The 7,801-nt window shown below is 47.5% G+C and overlaps 1 long non-coding RNA gene across 1 annotated transcript; it reads right to left on the bottom strand.

Annotated features, from left to right (window-relative positions):
* Positions 1–1,460: 1,460 nt before the first annotated feature.
* LOC309621401 lies at positions 1,461–7,384 on the bottom strand. Its single transcript, XR_014239990.1, has 3 exons — positions 6,996–7,384; positions 6,154–6,325; positions 1,461–4,269 (listed from the first exon to the last, which is right to left on the bottom strand). It is a non-coding gene; the product is annotated as an uncharacterized lncRNA (long non-coding RNA).
* Between the last annotated feature and the right edge of the window lie 417 nt (positions 7,385–7,801).

The raw sequence follows: 7,801 nt of genomic DNA, 5'->3' as shown, positions 1-7,801 counted from the left end.
GTGCTAGCATGCACACCCGGGGAAAGTCAGAGGGGTCTTTAGTTGTCCTGCACATCCGAGCACCTGGCGGGGGTAGACTAACAGCAGGGAAAGTCTCCAGTGACAGCAGGTACCCAGTTATCGCAGCTCTGAAAGGAGGAAGATGGGGCAAGGACAGCACGCTGGTTGCAGGGAAGGTGCTTATGACTGGCTGTGGACCCCAGCCTGGCTGATAGCAGGCCTGAGAGCCTCAAAGAAGGGAAAGAAAAGAGAGACAGGAGGGAGGAGAACAGTGGGAGGGCGGTAAATTCACCTCCATGTGGCAAAACACAAGTGTCACAGCAGAGACTGGGGAGGAGAGGGGGTCCGGTGAGAGGAGCCTGAGAAGATATGCATGGAGGACGCTTCCTTCCCGACCCCCACTCCAGACGGGGCACACGGGGCGGGCGACGGTGTTTGCATCTACTCCCCTCACTAAGGGTGTGCGCTTCAAGCTGGTCTTGAGGACACACTTCATTCTTCACTGTGATTGCAGGTTGGGTCTTCTCTGCCAGCCTCCCCCTCACATTTCACTTTGCCCTGAAGTCTTCATTTTTTCAGGCAAACAGTGTGGCTCAGTGGCAGAGTTGAGTACCCAGGAGTCAAATCCTGACTCGCAAGTGTAATATATATTCATATTAATAGCTTATTTATATTTATTAATTTCATTTATTATAATACCAGAATACTACATAAATATATGTACATATAATGTAAATAAAATGTTAAATATCATACACTATTGTTTTAAAATAATAATATTTACTAATATATCAATAATATATGTTCATATTAATCATACATAGGCTGATTTAGTTAGTGACATCCTTGGCAAGAAGAAAAGCGAAGATTATAGAAATCAGAAGAACTGAGAACTTGAAAATCTTTGAGAAAACTCCATGCCCACGATGTAAATGGAGAGAAGTACGTGAAGGGCTCCTGGCTAGGACTGTTCACAGAGCTTTTCTAGGCCCCCTGTTTACTGGGTCAAGAGTGAATCAGGGCACCCCAGATGTCTGGATAAAAACCGCAGCCTAGGGGCCAGGGCCCAGCCCCCCTGGACAATGCCTACCCTTCTCTCATCACATTGCAGTGGCCCAGCCCGCCCGTGCATCACCTCCTCACTTACACTCCAGTGAACAAATGTTACCACTTCTCCTACACAATGAAGTGTGCGTGTTGCAGAAGAATTAGCACCTACCAAATAGTGACAAACATCTTAAAACTACGGAGAGAGGGAGAAGGAGAGATAGATGGACAAATAGTTAAGCATGTCACAGTTTTAGACTATAATGTAAAAATTATGAAAATAGAAAGTAATGTTAAAACTGTTTAACTCTTAGCTTTTATTTTTACCAATGCCTTCATTAAACAATTTATCAGTCATCTAAGTACATAGATTCTAAATCATAAAATAGGATTTTGATTTTGAAGTACTGTAGTTTTCTACATTTCCAAAATGTACCTTAAAATCATCCAATGTCTTCTTAACCAAAGCAGACATTTGTTGCATATTCAAAGACCCTGTCAGAATGTTCCCGGAGTTTAGGGAGGAGTTTCCTGGAACATCATCTGCCCTTCCCCTGTTGCCAGAAGAGTGTTTATAAATGGATGTTAGTTTTGAGAGAGCTTGGTGAACTCGTTCAGCTCCTACACATGCAGAAACTGTTTGTTGACCAACATTCTCCAGTAGGTTCAGCCTGCACTTGAATGTACCCTAAATCCCGAGCCACTAAGCAGGCCAAGAGCCTCTCTGTCTCATTACTCCCTCTGCTTCCACCCACCGGGGTCATGGGCCCACAGGATGCAGAATGGACTGGACTCTCTAGGCTACTTGTCCCCTCCTACCCTTCCCCACTCACAGGCCCAGAGAAAAAAAGTTCCTTGCCCTGATTTAAGGAGGAAGGAGATCCAGCAACAGTGTCAGAAGAGGCACATGGGAGGGGCCCCTGCACTCCCAGAGGACTGTGGACTCATCATGTAGGGTTGGGTGTAACCTGGTGGCTGGAAGAGACTCAGGACCTGACACCTATGGGACCTCGCCTGCTGAACAGACTCAGAAGCCGTCTGTGGGCTGTGCGAGCTGAGGAACGGGGGGCGACTTGGATGGACTGGAGGTAGAGGGGAGGGATTTCCCTGTTGCAAAGCACAGGCTGTGGTCTTTCTGGGCTGGAAATATTGACAGCTCAGCACCTAATGGAGAGCGTTGGTTTGAGGTGTCTTGGTAGTAGAGTTTCTTACGGAGGTGAGGGGAGATTCTGGGAGGATGCAAAACACCTCCGAGAGCCTTGGAGCACACACCCAGCCTTCTGACCCCAGCAGTGGAAGGTAGCAATTTCTTATGTTTAAAGCTGTCCCAGGTCAGGACAGCCGATTTCCCAGGGCCTGAACAGTGAGGAATACAGGTGGGTGTTGCCAAAGATGAGCAGTGTCCCTGAGCAGAGGACAGACGAGGGTTCCCGTGCAGCGAGAACACAGGCTACTGAGTCAACAAGACAGTCATGAAGGGGGTGAGGCAGACATCATGCTGGAACTCACAGCAATCTTTGCCCTTGAATAAGCCCCCACAAGGGAGTGAAGTGTTGGAAGAGAGAAGGGAAGATGGAGGACTGTGCGGGGCAGGCACACAGGTGAGTGTGCATGGAACACGTAGCACATCTTAGTTCCTCAGAGGGTTTTTGTTGAGAAAACAAGGACAGGTCCATGAGGCAGCCCTGAAATATGGATGGTCTAGAAAGTCATTTATTTTTTCTTGTCAAGCTTTACCTCTTCCGGGTGGAAAGGGAAAAAGAGAAAGAAACGAAGGAAGGAAGAAAAGAATGACAAGAGATGTCCCCAAGTGTTCACTGGTTCTCCTCCATAGGGGCCTGGCAGGGACCTCAGCAGAATACGCCCTCAGGATACCAGCACTGTACCTCATGGGGCCCCTGGGTGACTGCAGGTCCCAGGGCACTGCTTCCTTGTCCCAAGCACAACAACTTGCCTGGGGACAGCTGCCCTCTTCACTAGAGTCTCTCAGTGTCTGGAGTTCTTTTTGCTACAATGAAGGGCGCTAATAGTGGGGTCATGGTCAGTTTGGATGACGTTGGGGTTCCAAGGAAGGGCAGCATGGCTGGGCTTGTGTCCTCTGGGCCTACTGGCAGCTCCAGGTGAGTGGGGTAAGTTGGGGTCAGGCAGGGAAGCGGTACTTGATATTAGTCAACTGTAGACTTTAAATGGTTAAATTTGAAAATATATTTTTTACAAAAAAACCCAAAAAACAAAAAAACCCTGGTGGCATGTGAATGTATGTAAAATCTTATGGCTTAAAAGGAAAAATTCTTAGTCCAAACGAAGGAGTACATTACTTATACATTCTAAAACATGAGCCTCATATGCGTGATATTCAGTATAAGAAGCCAGATATAAAGAGCACATATTGTATGATTCCAGTCACATGAAATACTGAGAATAGGCATATCCGTAGAGACAGAAAGCAGATTTGCGGTGGCCACTGCCTGAGCATAGGTGGAATAGAAGAGACTAATGGGGATTGGGTTTCTTTTTGAGGTGATGAAATGTTCTGGTATTAGTGCTGATGGTTGCACAATTTTGTGAATAGATTATAAAGTACTAAATTCTACACTTTTCAAAGGGTGAATTTTATGGTATTTGAATTATGTCTCAAGTTAAAAAATGGTGATTAATAAATGTGATTTTTAAAATAACAATGGAAACATTATCATGAGTTTTATTTGCTTCCTGCCATACTAAGCTCTGTAGATATGAAAAACGACACCCCCGCAAATGAGAACAGACACTATTTACTCACAACTTATCTGTAGAGCACGGGAGTCAGCCACCACCTCTGACATCAGGCTGAGACTCAGGGCACACATAAGAGTGGGGACACTTTCTGGTGGCAAAAAAAGGAAAGCATGTCCTGCTCAGAGCTTGTGATGTGGGAGGCTGGAAACAAGCTGTTAGGAAGAGGGGCGCCCTAACTGATTACTTACGGGAACATATTTGGCTTTCCCTGCATTTGGTTCTACATGGAAAAGACTGAAAATGACGCAGCTGTGAGTCACTGACCAAGTCCTGACCCTTGGGGCCTATTGTTGCAGAGGTTGGAATCTGGTTTTCCAGATTCGTTGCTGCAGGATGTGGGGCAGGGCCTTGTGGCTGGAGGGAGAGGTTCGCGGACTTCCAGGTGGATTTAGAAAATTCTGCATCCCAAAACCCTCCTTCATCATCTTCAATCAATCAGATACTCTGTGGATAGATAAACTTGAATCAATGTTTTCAAAATTAACTGCAAACAGAATTGGAAATGACTAATGTACAATATAATGACATATTAAAAGGCAAATATCAATAGAAGAATCTAACAGAATTTTATAAGTTCCTTCCAAGCAATGAATATGCTCAATTAAAATCATACGCTCATGAACTGCAGTATTTGGTAGTACATATCTGTGTGAAAAGAATTTTCAAATATGAAACATGTAAACTATGCAAAATCGCCTTATAAGTCAGGATTAACAACTGAAATTTTGATGATAGGAATCTGTAATAAGCTAAATGGCAACCCCCTTGCAAAAGAATTCCATTTTTCTCATTAGCAGATTTGTATCACAAAAAATTGTACTAAATATATTTTAAATTTCATAAATCAACATTTTGTGAAAAAAACTGCAAACGATAGTAATTATTACAGTAATGTCGATTTACTATAAACCTTAGGATTTCTCATTTCACTAATGTTCACATTGTAGTGAATCTCACAACAAAGAAAACGTTAATTCATTAAATTCCCTTTTTGCCCCAATACCAAAATCCGGCCATCTGGTCGACCTTGCGCTGCAGACGCCAAGTGACGTGCAACTGGTGTGAACCTCAACAGGAAGGACCCAGATCGGACACCGGCGAAGAGGCGCACCGCCACGCCCCTGACACCTGTCCTGGACTCAGGCCACCATCGGTCCCATTTCTTGCCCTGGGGGATCCGCCCATCCGCCCCCGCGTCTGTAGGCCGTTCACTGCCTGCAGTGCTTCTTCAGAAAACCTACCGACAACCGCGCCCACACAGGAGCGCGGCCAGGCTCGTGTCTCCTCCCGACCATCACTGTATGCCCCGGGCGGTCCCTGTTTCCCAAAGAGAAACGACTACGACCTACGACCACCGAAGCCTAGGAGGGACTGCTGGGCCTCCACGAGCACCCTTCCCGCTTGCCCACGACAGTCCGCCGTGAGGAGACCTGCACAAACGCAAGCGCCACGCTGACGAGGCGACCAAGGAGTGGGGGCGGGAGGTCCCAGCGTAGACGCCGGTTCAATCTGCCGGGTGGATCCAGTCTGTTGACACGGATCCCGTGCTCCTGCTTCGGGGCAAGATCCGACCCGTGATAGCCTCGAGTGGAACGCGGAGAAACTGAAGTGCCCCCCGGTGAGCAGCCCCACCGCCTCGACTGCACCGGAATGGACCCGGGTCCCCAAGCCGGTGAGGACGCACAACGGATCGTGACACACGGAGGACGACGTCGGGCACGGACATGCTCTCCTGGTCACACGTAGCAGAACGTGAGGTCTCCGCAGGCCAAGCGACACCAGGGAGTGCTGGTCGACCGGCACAGACCTCCGCACAACCCTTCGAGGGTGCTCAGCGCCAGCCGCACAACACAGTTTTCTCCACATTCAATCTCCGGTGAGAGCAGGACGCGCTCACCACTCCGCAGCACCGGGATGGTCGCCGCCAGCGTCGCCGGCCTCCCGGAACTCTGCCCCGCGCCTAGCGGGCGAGTCACATCCCTCGCGAAGATCGCCGAAGCTCAGGAGGGAAGGGACAATATAAAAGCGGCCGCCAGGTGGCTCCCGACAACGAGCTCAAACGTCAGCGGGATGGATTCTGATCGCTGGGCGACGAGGGATCAGCTCCGACCGCCCAAACGCTCGAGCTCCTCTCGGGGCGTCCGCCTCGGAGCTAAATGTCGGTTCGGCTCAGCACGGCACGACGCGACCCCAGCAGACAACAAGGCTGGGAAGATTTGGGCAGGAGGCTGTCGCGAAGGAGACGCGCTCCTCACGCTAATGTGGAGAATTCTGCAGTCGGAACCCTGACTCTGCAAACCTGGGTTCCCTTAGTGCCCAGCCTCTTACCTCCTTATCAGGAGACCTTAGCAATTCACTTGGTTGCTCCAATTATCTCTGTCCACCCTACACCTGTGCAGCTCTTCTCTCCATGAGCCTAGAGGTGCGTTCCCAAGGAAAAGACATCCCCATGCCATTGCAGGTAGGAGCCAAGGAGACAACTGAACATTTGCATCTGGACCTATTAGAGAAATTTTATGTATCCAACACAGGAAGATACAAGACTGAGAGAGTCTTATAACTTTAGCACCACATGGTCATGGTTTTCATGAAACACTGACGCACACTCGGCAAGTTAAGGGGTGCCAGGAAGAAGAAAGACACGCACACACGCACACACACAAGCACACACACACACACATCCCTGGGTCTAATAGGAACACTTATCAGGGCTGCCAATGGGGGGATCAGAAAGCCCATTGTTGCCACTTCTGGGGTTCCCTGGGCTAGAACCCCAACTCATTCAGGCAGATCCTGGTTGTTTTATTGATATCACTGTGGCGGAGTGAGGTCTTGGAGCTCTCCAGACTGTGGTTTGCTGTCCAGTGCTCTACATTTTGTTCTGTGTACTATGCCCCTTCTCCTCCATACACAGTCAAAATTAAGAGAATAAGAATCTGCAGACCGTTCATTCAACTTTCTAAATTGAATGAAGGTTAAGAATACAAAGGAAAAGGGTTATGTGAACAACTTTGTTAAGAAACTTACGATTATCTTTTTGAAGCTATCAAAATGTTTATGAGTAGTCTGTAAAAAGTTAATCTTTTTAAAATTAGGAAAAATAAATGATTCTTTATTGCTATCTCTCACCAAACCCCCACTCACACCAGCACCTATGACACAGGACTTACCTGATGAAACGCCTGCTCCCCACTGGCCTAGAGATTTCTGCTCTGAGTCATTCTCTATCCCCTGTGTTCACAGCATTCCTAAGTCCACTGCAGCCAGTAACATGATGAAGGAGGCCACTGAGCCCAAGGGAGGACCTTTAAAAAAAGAGAAGGAAAAAACCTCTCCCTTCTTCTGTGAGTTCACAGCCTTAATGGAGGCTGGAACAAGTGAAAGTAAATGTTGCGAAAGAGAGTATTTCTACATTGGTCCCTGACCTGCCATATCCCTAACAGGGTGGTGAACATAACTGGCGTTAATATTTCCTGGGTGCACTTAGAGGATCCGGACCCAAAGTAGAAACCGGACCATTTGGCAAAACATGGATCAATTTAGGAATCAAAGTAAGTTTTTTTCTCACCTGTTGTTTCATTATCAGGAACTCTGCCACCACCTGTCCTCCTCTGCTTCCTTATGCAGGGGCAATCCGAAAATCAATCAGGTAAATCTGAGGAAAGAGAAAGCAGCCTTGAGAACCCAGCCTTTCAAAGTATTGTTAGATACACCAGGCATGAATCCCTAACCACTCAACTGGGTGTGAACCCTCCCACCTAACCCACAGCCATGCACAGACAGAAGGAACGCTTTTTCTTCCCATGGTCAAAAACAAGGCTGCATTGCCTACTCGGCGTGTAAGGAGGATATAATATCCCCATTTTGCAGAAAACAATGCAAATTATGGGGTGTTATACTTTGTTTCGACTTACTATTCAGAGTTATTATTTTATTAATATTCAGTTCCTAGGATTAACACTTATTCCCAGGTAAC

This window comes from Balaenoptera borealis (assembly GCF_965194805.1).
Source record: "Balaenoptera borealis genome assembly, contig: HAP1_SCAFFOLD_395, whole genome shotgun sequence".
Classification (NCBI taxonomy): Eukaryota; Metazoa; Chordata; class Mammalia; order Artiodactyla; family Balaenopteridae; genus Balaenoptera; species Balaenoptera borealis.
Note: the sequence above shows the minus strand (reverse complement) of the source record. Positions and strands in the feature narration are given on the sequence as shown.